Source organism: Hydra vulgaris, chromosome 08, assembly GCF_038396675.1.
Source record: "Hydra vulgaris chromosome 08, alternate assembly HydraT2T_AEP".
NCBI classification, from domain to species: domain Eukaryota; kingdom Metazoa; phylum Cnidaria; class Hydrozoa; order Anthoathecata; family Hydridae; genus Hydra; species Hydra vulgaris.
Window position 1 is genome coordinate 44,339,578 of NC_088927.1, and position 12,168 is coordinate 44,351,745.

General features: G+C 25.6%; 1 protein-coding gene and 1 long non-coding RNA gene across 2 annotated transcripts in view; one reads left to right on the forward strand and one right to left on the reverse strand.

Annotated features, from left to right (window-relative positions):
* The window catches only part of LOC136083877 (TNF receptor-associated factor 6-B-like), a 97,847-nt gene that overhangs the window by 20,089 nt on the left and 65,590 nt on the right, over nucleotides 1–12,168 (forward strand). The window lies entirely within an intron of this gene.
* LOC136084329 (uncharacterized) lies at nucleotides 8,505–10,329 on the reverse strand. The gene is made up of 2 exons (XR_010640488.1): nucleotides 8,899–10,329; nucleotides 8,505–8,815 (listed from the first exon to the last, which is right to left on the reverse strand). It is a non-coding gene; the product is annotated as an uncharacterized LOC136084329 (long non-coding RNA).

Sequence of the window (12,168 nt, forward strand, 5' to 3'; positions counted from 1 at the left end):
AATATAAATAAATTGCAGATGTCAAATGTCAGAATTCGTAAATCAATTACTAAACTATTATCACCACTCAGGCAAATAGAAAACAAACTAAATAGTCAAATACCTATAGATTCAGACCTGTAAAAAAAAAAAATAATAAAGCTTTTTAATACACAATAAAAAAAAATCCAACACCAAGATTAATGTAAAATAAAATTTTATTCAAGTACTTATATGTTAGATAAAAAAAAGTAAATCAATTAGATCAAAGCAAAAGATAAATAAAAAAAATGGTTTGTTTATGCTAACTTTCTTAAAACAATTTTAAGTCAAAATTATTATTATTATTTTTTTAATGTTAATAACAATAATAATAATAACAATAATAATTATTATTTTTATTTTTATTATTATTATCATTATCATTGTTATTATTATTATTACTATTGTTGTAGTTGATATAAAGAATGAATTTTTGCAATTATTTTTTCTTTTACTTTTTGAAATAAATAGAGAAATGCTTACTTCAACGCCATAGTTTTCCTTGAGTTTTGCGGAATGTCACACTCGACGAAATATTTCTCTGTATTGACTTTTGAACAGTCAAAAAGTTATAAAGATCTGATTTAAGAAGGAAATTAATCTTTAACAACAATTCGGAATTAACAGTTCGTAGATTTTCAGTACAACCGTTGTCAATTAATTTTCTTACAGACTGTAAAGAAATGCAAGACATGCTAAGAAAATGTTTTAATTTAGTCAGTTGAAAGTTTTTTTTAAAATCTGCAATCGACAGAAACAAACAATCGATTAACAACTTGCGCCTAACCTGGCCGAAAGTTACGTTACCGGAGGATAAAAAGGAAAACATTTAATAAGAATTCATACCATTTTGAAATATCATCAGCTAAAAAACGGGCCAGGTTAGGCACGCCTAACATGGTCCAAAAATACGCCACCGATAACAAAATTAGAATCCACTTAACAAATATTTCTTAAATTTGGAACCCGGTGAAAAACGAGCAAGATTAGGACTTTATACTTATAAAAATTCCTCAGATATCGCTAATTTACATACAAAAAATCACAAAATAAAATTAAAGAATGTATTGTTTTTTTAATTAGAAAGCTCTTTAATTAAAATTTGTCTAACAAAAAAGATGTTGATCGACGCGCCAAACAAGCCTAACCCTAAACCCGCCCCTATATATATATATATATATATATATATATATATATATATATATATATATATATATATATATATATATATATATATATATATATATATATATATATATATATATATATATATATATATATATATATATATATATATATATATATATATAAATATAACGCTTATTAGACTTTTCCGTATATTCGAAGCAATTTTCATTCACTGTAATTTTTCTTTAACAAATTCATGCAAATGCCGATTAGTTAATCAAACCAGCAGATATTCGAAATATCGGTTATTCGAAACAATTTTTTGCTCTCCTTGAAGATAAACAAAACACAATTAAGGAACAAAAAAGAAATAAAAAATGGATAACTTTTTTAACAAAAATGCAAAATATTTATTATTTTACAAGGAAAAAACTTTAGAAGCTTCTCATTCCAAGAATCTTTTTCTTTTTTACTTTCTACTTTTATTAAAATTTGAGAGCGACTTGAAGTAGGTTACTTTAAAAATCCTTTTGATTTGTTCACACTTTCGGATATTCGAACTAAATTCTCATACCATTTTGAGGTACGAATAACTGGGTGTTTATTGTTCATATATATATATATATATATATATATATATATATATATAATATATATATATATATATATATATATATATATATATATATATATATATATATATATATATATATATATATATATATATATAAATGCACACCACAAATAAATGAAATGCGTTCTTTCGAAAAAGACCTTATAAACTTAATTAAATCAATAAAAATTTTGCAACCTTAACTGCAAGTTTCAAAATAATATGCAAAAAGATTTAAAATTCATACGTACGTCACATAAACCATTAATAAAGGCAGACAAAACATCTAATATGTGTAAGTTATCTAAAGATGAATACAATAAACTGTTAACGAACGCAATTACTTTTACCTACAAAATATTGATGTCAGAAATAAAAGATAAAATAAATAAGGAAGGAAAAAAACTTTTAATCCACCATAAAGCGTATAACAATATTAAAATAAACGAATTGTACGGCTGTTTTTTCACTTTAAAAGACCGTAAGGACAATTTTATAGTTAACCCTTCAGTTCGCCTTTTGAATCCTTCGAAAAACAAGGTAGGAAGATTTAGTAAAGTCATTTTATCTAAAAATATTCACGAATTAAATAATAAACTACGGTTGAATCAATGGCTAAGCACCCAACTTGTTATTGATTGGTTTAAAAAAATCAAAAATAAACACCTTCGCAAATTTCAAATTTTTGATATAAATGATTTTTACCTATCTATTAGTGAAAACACTCTTACCAATGCAATAAGTTTTGCCGAACAACATGTTATTATAAATGACGACAATAAAATGTTATTATATCATGCAAGAAAATCTTTAATTATTAAAAACGATGAAATTGGATAATGAAAAGAGGAGAATTATTTGATGTCACAATGGGAGCATTTGATGAAGCTGAAGTGTGCGAAGTAGTTGGTTTTTTATATTGTTTCAGCTCTCTCAACATTACGGTAAAAATACTTTTGGCTTGTATCGTGACAACGGATTTGCTATTTTTGAAAACAGAAGCGGCCAGCAAATGGAAAAAATCAAAAAGAATTTTACACATATTTTTAAAAGTAACAGCCTGCTTATCTCCATCCAATGCAATATTAAATTGTCAATTATCTTGATGTAACATTTAACCTCATTGACTATTGTTATCAATCATATTGTAAACCTAATAACCAACTTTTGTATGTTTATTTTGATTCAAACCATCCATCTAGTATAAAAAAAGAGATTCCTCACACTAATGAGTTATGATTATTGACTATGGCAGTAAGTGAAACTGTTTTCAATAATTCCGTTCTTTCGTATGAAGAGACTTTACGTAAATCAAGATACAATTCAAAACTCACCTACCAACCGCAAACAAACAAAAATCAAAAAAGACATCGCAAACGTAAAATTATATATGGTACAAATTATATATGGTTTAGCAAAAACGTTTAAACTAAAATTGAAAATCGCTTCTTAGCTTTAATTGACCAATACTTTCCAATAGGACACAGGCTTCATCAAATTTTTAATCAAAACTATATTAAAGTTTGCTATAGTTGCATGCCTAATGTCGATTCTTTAATAAATGCACATAAGAATAAAATTTTACACAGCGATAAAAATAAAACATGAAAAAAGCGCGCCTGCATATACAAAAAAAATTTTCCGTTAAATAACCAACGCCTTTCTAACAATGTCGTATACCAAGCCACTGTAAGTTCTAAAGATCCTCAATTCAAAGATAAAATTTATTTTGGCTTAAGTAAAACCACATTTAAATAAAGAAATACGCCCACCATTTTAAATCTTTCAATGTACCCAAATATAAAATTGACACTGAACATTCCAAAAAAACATGGAAGCTAAAATCGAAAAATATAAAATCTGTTCTTACATGGAAAATAATACCTCGATTTAAGCCCTACAATCAAGCATCTAAAGTTTGCAATCTTTGTCTCCGCGAGAAATTTTATATATTGTCATATAAAGGAGAAGACTTACTAAATAAAAGATATGAAATAGTATCAATGTACCGGAATGCAAAGAAATTTTATTATCTATATTTGACACAAGGGACTAAAGCCTTTGACGTCTTTTTGTTTTTGTTTTTATTTTGTTTTGTTTTTGACACGTCAGAACTTTTTCCACCTTAATTTTGATTTGAAATTTTTATATGGTTTTCAAGTGACAAAATTCGCAATGGCTAATGATTGCCGATAGGCATGAAACTCAGAGTTCCATTAAAAGATGTTTTTATGTATATATAAATACATATATATATATATATATATATATATATATATATATATATATATATTATATATATATATATATATATATATATATATATATATATATATATATATATATATATACACATACATACACACATACATAAATATAATCGACAAAAAGACTTTATTTAAAAACTTTAAAAAGTCAGTAAACTTTAATTAACTAAGATATATATTTTTTTGTTTTTTAATATTATCAAAGAATTTATGACAATTTCAAAATTTTTTGAGCTGGTTTTTTATTTAAATGTGGAGTTGGAAGTTTACTTAAATTGTTCACAAAAATATTTGAAAGAATATTTTTATGGTGTCGCTGCATCTTAAAATTGTAAAATTTTGAAATCATCATTAGAATATTGCTTAATGATACTCTGCTTACTCTATCCTTAATTTCAATAAAAACTATTAAAGAAAATATTATCCATTGACAGGTATTATCTGTGTAAACATTAAACCCACCATGGTAGATTGAGTCTATGTATTGTCTATACTTTTGGTAGTAAAAAGTGGTTTTATCTAGCAAATCAGTTTCTGATAGTTCTTTATCTTTACGAGTTAAATACCCTGATATATATATAAGAGCCTAATTTGTATCGGGAGAAATAAAAGATTTGAGATCTGGTACATTGTCAAATATTTCAGCAGAGGTCTCACCCAATAAAAAATCACAATTTGGAAAAGAATGGGTTGTATCAAGACTTAACTCAAAAGCTGAGTTATCAAGTGATAGCAAAAGCTTAGCTCTTGAAGTATTTAACTTTTCAATCACTTGTTGTATAGTTATGAAATATGTACCTCCTGAAACTTGGTGCAATTCGCTAAATTCTTGTTCCAATGGATCAATGGAAAACTCACTAAGAATGACAAATTAATTTGAGCTATCCAATGATGATTTACATAGTTCAACAATACCATTGCATGTGTGATAAATTGACTGTGAAGTTTCGCAAGTAAGTTTTTTCTCCCTTTTACCTTGCTTTCCAACCATCTTTAAGCCATATTTCCAAAATTTAAACTAATTTCTAATCTAATATCATTAGGATTTCTAATTACTGCTTCAAGTTCTTCATTGAATCTTATATCAGCACCTGTTCCCTTAACATTGAGAACTTTCCACCATGACACAACAATGTTAATAAAATCTACTTTATCTTGTCTTTCTTTTATATGCTGCAGTCCTGGATGACCCTTCTATAATATGCTATAACTATACTATAACCAAAGCTATAATATGCTTTAACTTGACCCTTCGGGTCAAGTTAAAGCATATTATAGCTTTAACTTGACCCGAAGACTCCTTTATTTATTGGCTAGTAATATTAAGTTGTTCAAAAAGAAATTGAGAGTTTAATTTACTTATAGGTGTCATTTTGAAAATGAATGATGGTCCACCAAATAAGCCAATAATCATAGTTTTTGCAAAACAAGTTGAATCGTTGATTGCTTTTCTGAATAATGTACCACCATTGTATAACAACATAAACCTTTTTTTAACATAAACCTAATCATGCCATAAATACCAAAGTTTCTGTTTTTCTTCAACAGATTGAAAAGTATTAGTCAAAAAATGTTTCTCGTTTAATTTAGAAACTTTTGAAGTTGTTCTTGCCAAAGTTCTTACAGAAGGCAATTGGTAATTTGTTCGCAATGGGTTATACAAACTTCCGGATGTAGGAAAATACTGAAAAGATCTGATAATAACCTCCTTAGAACAAAATCTTAGTACAAACATACTGTGTACCCATAGAAGCTAAATGTTCCTGAATTACAATTTCTTTTCTGTCAGGAATTAAATTTTTTAAATAACACAAAACTTCTTCTAATATAGACCATGTTTTGATTTTTGAAATTCTGTTTTTAGAAATTGTAAGAACTTTATATTTGGCACCATAATGACAAGTTTCAAAATGCAAATTCTCACTAATTTTGATTAAAAAACATAGAAATCCATTAAAATAATCTTGTGATTGTAAATGAATAGTGTTATTAAGCATAAAGCATACTAATGGAACACTTTCATAATCACTTTCAATAATCACTTTCATTATTTAAAAGAATATTTTTCATTTCAGCAAAAGTTACTCTACCCTTTACTAAAAAAGTGGATAGTTCATCTTAAGCAAAATTTCAAAAACACCAAGAAGCACGAGTTGTTGCACGTAATGGAGGAAGATGGGTACGAATTTGACTAGACGGTATGCATGGCCAAATAGATGATGGAAACTGAGGACGATATTTTCCTCTAACTATTTGTTTTTCAAAATTTATGAACCAATGCAACTCACAAACTACAGTGTTATTAGTTACTTATAAGTTTGCGTTTGGAATTACTTTAATCCACATTTGTTTTTCTTCATTATCTTTAGGAAATCGATATACTGAAAGCTTTAAATTATCAGATTTCTTTTTTGCAGATAAATTATTTGTAGTGCAGCCATAGATGTAACATTTTTGCCCATATTTTAATATCACTAAAATGGCGACTAAAGTTAAGCAAAATTTAAAATAGGCCCCAGTCAGAGACGCAGTTTGCAAGTTGGCTAGGCCTGCAGTATAGATTGCCGTGGTCGTAAGTAAAAGCAATTGTAAACTAATAGATTATTTGTTAAAGAAAAAGTTTGTTTATTAATTTTTTTGTTGTTGGTAAAAATTTGTTTAAGAAAATAAAGTGTTTTAAGTTTTATCTTAAGGAATTAAATATATAAATTCCTATTAAATATATAAATTATTTTTTGTCATAATAGTTTAAGAAAAGCACTATATATTTTGATGTAAATATTTTATTCATACCCTGACTATAACTAATACCCTGTAAGAAAAACTCCTTCAAATTAAAAAATTAAACTATCTGTAAAATTAAAATAAATTAATTTACCAATTATTTAACGTTATTTGAGTAATTTACAACTGACATAGGTCTTATCAGTGTATGGCCGAACCATTTTCCTAGACATTACTAAGTTCAACACAATACGTTTTTAGTTACTGACACAAAATAATAACACTTCATCATGCCTTAAATTGACGAAAGATTAAAGCTAAATTCTTCTTATATTTTTTATAACATGAACTTTAATTAATAAGATTAATATGAAGTGAAGTAATTTATTTATGAGTTATTAATTTTTTGGTATCCCCTTGATACATGTTTCTTTAAAAAAGGAAATTGTCTTTAAAACGGTAAATGCACACAACTAAATAAATTTATTATAAATAACTAAGCAATTGAGTACAAATACGTTTCAAACAAAAAAAAGTCGATATACAATCAAACATGTGTATTAGGGTGGAGCGATTTTCATAGCAAAAAAAAAAGAGTTTAAAAACCAATATTACTGAGACACGAATAAATGTCTATTAATTATAAAATTAAAGTAAAAAAAAAATTTTTTGATTTTAATGAGATCTAGAAGGTCCTCTTTGGAATTTAAATTCTTTACAGGTCCTAATATTTTAGAATTTTTTTTTCTAAACCATATCAACCTCGGACTCAAAAAAAGCAGAAAAAAATGCTTGTTTCATAAATAATAATTTTATTAAAAAAAATTTTCAGTAAAAAAAATACTTGCAAAAATATACCTTAAAACCCACGTTTTGTTGAGGACGGGGGTTTTTGATGAAAAAAACAACTCTACTTTTTTAATTTTAATTTTTTAATAAAATCAAATATTATTTTCAAAATCAGTATATTATTTTGTTTCTTTCAAGTATCAAGTTAATATAATTTAGAAAAAAAAAATTTAAACAATATTAGGACCCATCAAAAATTTAGAATCCAAAGGGGAACACCTCAAGAACTTATCTAAACTATAAAAAAAAAAGAGTAAGGTTCTTTTTTCACCAAAAGATATTGATTTGCTGCTCAGGCAAATCAAATTTCAAAAATTTTCAAAATCACTCTACCCTAATGTGTATTACAAATTGTAAAAAATATGTAAACTTTGATCTCTTATATTGCATTAATGCGTCACATGACAAACCTAAAATAAAAATTGTAACAGATAAGTAGACATAAAAGAAAAACAAAACAAACAAACTGGAAAACAATTTACCTGCTTTTTGGTAGCCTGTTGTCATACTTAAACTGCTGTCATGATGCAACTTGTCGGTGTTGTTTTATGACGTTGGCTTTTAGTAAACTTTAGTTATATTTAAAAGACATTACAATAGATCTAAAATATTTTAATTAAAAAGAAAAAAAAATGCTTCAAGGAGCCAAACTAAAAACATTAAAGATAAAAAATCAAATAGATATAAATAAATTGCATTTATATAGCTAAATAGTCTTGGCTTATAGTAAATTTTAAAAGCAGTGTTTTCAATAAATTAAACTACCAATTAATTATTTTTAACAAATAGAATGTAGCATCCTATTATGATGATTGGTTAGTGAATCAATTTAACTATATTTAAGTTTAATTGGTGAAAAACAAATAAAATTTCAATTAAAAAAGACAAAAACAAACCAAATACAAACAATAGTATATAACTAAAAAATAAAAAATTACAAATTAAAAAAAAAATTACAAAATTAAAAAAAAGTCACCAAAGAAAAAACGGCAACAAAAAAGTTATAAATATCTTCACTGATAGAAGACATTTACAACCTTTTGGTTGCTGTTTTTTCTTCGGTGTCTCCCAACACCCCGGTATGGATGAGCTCTCCATTTGAAAGACGGCTCATCCATACCGCCATTACTTCGCCACTTATTGAAGGACCTCTCCGAGAGAGGCCCTGGGTGTTGGGAGCGATATCTTTCATATTCCTCAAATGTTAACGACTCTAAAATTACAAATAGAAGGATATAATAAAATTTAAAAAACATTTGCAATTTTTTTAAATCAAAATATAAAGCATAACCTCACCATTTTCACAGGATGAAGAGGATGCTAAAAATAAATTAAAAGAAAGTAAATTAAAAAAAGTTAAACTTGTGAGAAATTTAACTTTAATAAAAATATGAGTAAAATGCAAACAGTTTAAAAATGTCATATTTACAATAAATAATTCTTTCACCTATTGCACATATTTCTCCGTAAAAAATAAATAAAATTTAAAACACAGCCCTACTAGTTATGCTTCTAACAGACACTAGACAAGAAATATATCTCAGAATAATTGATAGAATTATATTTACGTATAAATAAATATTTAACTATAATTTTTTTTACCTATTCCCCTCATTTCTGCCATGAAGTTGTCTAAAGTAAGATAAAAGATAACTGAAGCTAAAACTAATTAAAACTTAACTAAAATTAACTATAAACTAAACCAAAACTAAAAAAAACTTTAAATTTTGATATCTGTACCTCAGGAGACAACGGTCGGTTATCCAGTTTTTTGTGAAAATGAGTTATGTATGAGACCTTTTTAATTTTTTCAGTATCTACATAGGTATAAAAACTGTTTTCCTGCAACAATTTGAAACAAAGTTTGGTCAATATAAAGGGTCTGGTGTCCCCACAATGTTCAAAGGAAAAACGTTTGTAGTTCAGAAATGACTTTTCACTTTTTTTATTTAACTTTTTATTTTTGTCAAAATTATATTTCATGTTCCTCAAGACAAATTTAATAAGACAAATTAAATAAAACATAAATTTAACCATCAAGAATAAAAAAGCCAATAAAGACTAATTATTTTACTATTTACTCTCTCCTGGACAATTTCTAAAATGTGACAACTGACTTGGACTACTGAGTGTCCAGATATAAATGCTTTATTTAACTATACTAATCACATAATTTATACTTAGTTTTTTTTCCAACTCTCCTAAAAGAAAAAAGAAAATAAAGCTTTAGTACTTGAAGTTTTGAAATTCCAGTTACAGTACAAATAAACGAATTTCTATTAACAATTATTTTAATAGCAAAAACACTGACTTTTTTCAGTCTTCAATTCTGTGTCTAAACAAAAAAAGCACTTAAATGTATAGACGTTAAAATATCTACTTAACTTTTTAAAAATAAATTCACTAAACTAATGCAACTTATACCTTTATTAGATCTGTCTTGATCAACTAAAGAAAATAAATTTTAATTAAACTAACTTGAGGTAAAATAATAAGAAGCTGTCTTACTGAGAATTTTAAATTTCTTCTCTATTATTGACAATATAATTTTAAGTATTATCTTAGTTAAGCCCAAGAACTATAAGTTCTTGGGCTTATTGAATAAAAATATAAAAACCTACTGTTTTACTTTTAAGTTAACAACAATATTTTAAAAAACATTTTAGTTACTTTATAAAAAAATAAAAATCCTTTTAAATATACTACCTCTCTCTTCATTGTTGTCAACTAAACAGAAAAATAAACAAACAACTGATAGTAAATTTTCCCTTTGATAGTTGGTTATTAAATAGATTAAATAGATCAAAGATCTATAATCTGGTCTAACAGTCTACAACATTATCATTAAACTATAACTATTTTCGACAACCTGGTGTAATTTAACATTGATATATTTTTTTTCAAATGACAAAAATTATTAAAGTACATTATATAAACATAGAACAAATGTAGTGATAGTGGATTTATTCCAAAATAGAAAGAACCTTTAGAAAAAAGCTTACTGCTTTTAAATCTACAAAAATTTCCAACTTACATTTTTTTATCTACATTTATCTATAATAAAATATGAATTAATGAGTTACCATTATTTAAACTTGATCCAGAAACAACTAAAATAAATTATCAAATAAAAAGTTTATTTTTATAATCTTGACGATAATGTTGAAACAAACAATATTTATTGCTTGAAAAGTTAAGTAACAAATGTAATTCAAGTATATTAAAATAAATGTACGAAGTTACCTGTTGTGGCTGGTGCAACTGAAGTTATAACTAAATAAAAAAATATTAATTAAAAAAGCTATTTTATCTATCTTATCTATTTTATCCTGATGATTATGTTTAAATAAACAATATTTATTGATTCCTTTTAAAATAAATTAAAAAACATTACTATTTGCTGTAAAATAAAATAAAAGACATTACTACCACTTGCACCAACTGATGATGCTACCACACCTAAATGACAAAATTTATTAAAATATTTAAAACATATTCAATGCTTTAAAAGAATATTCAAAAGAAGTTTTTAAATCTACAAAATCTAAGTCCTTACTGAGTTCTACCTGTCTGTCTAAAAATAAAAACTGAGATAAAATTATATACAATAAAATTGCTAATGCTACATTTGTACTCAAATAAAATCTAAATGATAAAACTTACTTAAGTCGCTGTCAGCTAGCCTGTCTAAAAAAAAATTTGTATTCTCATTAATCCTAATCTATAATCTATAAATAAACTTACTAATATAAACGATAAATAAACTTGAACTAATATAAACTATAAAAAAACTACTATATACTATATAAACTAATATAAACTATAAATAAACTACTTTATACTGTATAAACTAATATAAACTATAAATAAACTAATATAACTATGTTACTAATACAAACTATAAATAAACTACTATACACTATATACTTACTAAAAAGGCCTTCAGCTCCTTCTAACTGCTCTAAAAAAATGAAACAATACTTGCTTAAAATGATCTAAAAAGACTGAAGACAAAACTGAAACACTTTACTAAAAAAGAAACATTGGACAAAAAAATTTTTTTTTACCAGTCATTTTAGTTTTTACTTCTTCTAAAAAAAAAAACAGAAAAATAAAAACAACGAACAACAAACAAATTTTAGTTTTTAAACAATGAACAACCTTGCTTGAAAGACCGCGTGGAGTAAAGAAACGCTTTTAGAAAAGCCTAGAAAGTTCTTTATTAAAAAAGAAAGTGAAACGACACTAACACTATTGAATTACAGTATTCATATTTAGAAGATTAGATAAATTACAGTATTCATGTTTAGATTGTACTAAAACAACTATTTTACCAGACTTCTTCTAAAAATTGAAAACAGGCTATAAAAATTAGAATAATAAAAACAACCAACAACAAACAAACGATTATTTAAATTTTTATTTTAAACAATGAAGAACATCAACTCTTTTTGAGAATAAAAGTACATCATCTCGAATTCGTAAACTGACTTAACTTGAAAGACCGCATGGAAAAAGAAACCGCGCATATAAAAGTCTAGAAACTTCTTAAAAACTAAGAAATAG